The sequence below is a fragment of the Frankliniella occidentalis genome, unplaced genomic scaffold (assembly GCF_000697945.3).
Source record: "Frankliniella occidentalis isolate FOCC.00 unplaced genomic scaffold, Focc_3.1 Scaffold95, whole genome shotgun sequence".
Lineage (NCBI taxonomy): Eukaryota > Metazoa > Arthropoda > Insecta > Thysanoptera > Thripidae > Frankliniella > Frankliniella occidentalis.
Window position 1 is genome coordinate 34,243 of NW_026267224.1, and position 2,256 is coordinate 36,498.

A 2,256-nucleotide genomic window follows, 5' to 3' on the forward strand; every position below is an offset into this window, starting at 1 on the left:
TAAAAAACGTCATTTTGGGGACCTGTGGTTTTCGATTTTTTAAAAATCCAATTTTGGAGCTAGAATGCTCTTCTTCGAACTCGATCTGTCTTTTTGTGATACAAAACGACCCTGAAAATCCCAGGTCGCTAGCTCAATTCGTTCTCGAGTTATCGTGCGTACAGACAAACAGACAGACAGACAGACAGACGCGAAACTTTTTGATCATCAGTGGAGTAATAGGCTTCGCTAATCGCTCAGCCAATCATTCAAGTTCTAGACTACTGCAGTGAGCACACTACAGTAATTGATTTGCTGTTTGTGTTCTGGATTAGAACTGAAGGTGAAACTGAGTCTTAAATGTCTGATTTTAAATTGATTGCAAGTGACTTGTTTTCATCACAACTTTTTTTTTAACAGTGACTTGCAAATTATGCAACTGTACATCTTGTACAGTCTAATGATGGAGGTCCAAATCTAGCTTTTGAAGACAGTTGCTGAAGGTTTGCAGGACTTCTTCCTAAGTGAAGAAATTTTCATGAAATGCTCTTCCTGCAGAAGGGCGAGCATTTGCTCTCTTGTGGTGTCAACCTTCACAACTCCTGAGATACTTGTTCAGCTGAGAAGGAAAGTAAATTTCTGTGACAGTTCTACAACCTTTTATTTTAATTGTATGTTCTTGTAATTTTTTTTGTCCCCTTTCAGATTCAAGGATAATTATTGATAACCAAAGGTGACTCGAGAGGTTAACACCGCTAAAAAACCCTTTGAATCACTACATTAATTGATTTCAGACCGTAACCGTTTGTTTCCGAGTGTTTCCCTAACGCCAAATATTATGTTCCACGCATGTGTATCACTTGACAACACATTTTAACGTTTAAACCACCTGAGCAAATACAGAACACTCGAAAACACCGCCAGGACTCGCGCCAAGACGATCCGCGACCGAAACCGACGCCGCAACGTATATTTCTCATACCGGCCTTTGCTTCTTCCTACTCTTCTTCTTTCCAAGATGGCCGCCAAGCGTTGGCGAAATAGTCTATTTCACTCGATCTCTCACTTACAAATCTTAGTTAAAAATGCACTAAATTTTCAATTTTGACAAAGTCCTGTGAGGTTAAGATTGCTGTACACATTCTTATGGAGTATTTTGCGAAACCAATGTCCTTCTACTAATATAGCACTGACTTTTTCAGAAGTTGCTTAACTACTGAAATGGACCAATTTTGCCTCGAAAATTTCAATATCACTCTGGTTCCGCAGTTACGGGCTACGTTGGTGTGTACTGGCACGCAGCCGCAGTGCAGTATTGGCATATCGACCTATTCTGCTGACATTTGATAGCATAAATAAGGACTGTCCGGATTTGCCCCGACTTTAGGTTTAAATCCGGACGGGGTTTCAGAGGCTTGTGCAGGTGAACTGGCGCAGAGAAAATTTCCTCTCCAGATGGAAAATATGTATCTTTGCGTCTAGTTTCTAGAATCCCCTGGAATTTTTCATAACCCTACCGGTTTTAGAAATGATGAGGAAAAACGGGCAAATTTGTCCGGAGTCTGACACTTTCACGGTAGGGCTGGCGGACTTACTTCCTCCCGCTCATCCTCTGGCAGCATCTCTAACTCCTTGTAGTCCGGCCAAAGAAATGTTGCAATTTTGGCCTTCATTGATGGTTGGAACATCGAATGTAAACTAGCTATATGTACGCCAGACCACGTCTCGAGTAACAGGCTTCGCGATATCTCACGAAACACTGTTACGCTGCGACGCGCCTGGCGCACATATAGCTAGGCCTGCGGCACTGACACCCGAGACGAGTGAATAGGAGTGTACACACAATTTTTGATATAAAGCCTTTTCTGCGGTTGAAAAGACTATTTGGTTATTTTCACCACATTTTTGTCCAGAGATGCCCCCTTGCACCCAAACGGTACAAGATAGAGTAAAACGGACGAAATTTTCGCCCATAGGGTTCTACTTTCACGAGTTACCCCGTAGAAGCCCATAAAAAAATATTTGAAAAAAATAAATATTTGCAACCTTTGGTTTTTGATTTTTAAAAAATTCAATTTTTGAGCTAGAAGGCTCATCTTCGAACTCCATCTGTCTTTTTATGATACAAAACGACCCTGAAATTCCCAGATCGCTCTCTCAATTCATTCTCGAGTTATCGTGCGGACAGACAGACAGACAAACAGAATGAAACTTTTCCGGTCAGTGGAGTAATGGGCTTCGCTAATCGCTCAGCCAAAAAAAACCAAAAACCACAGG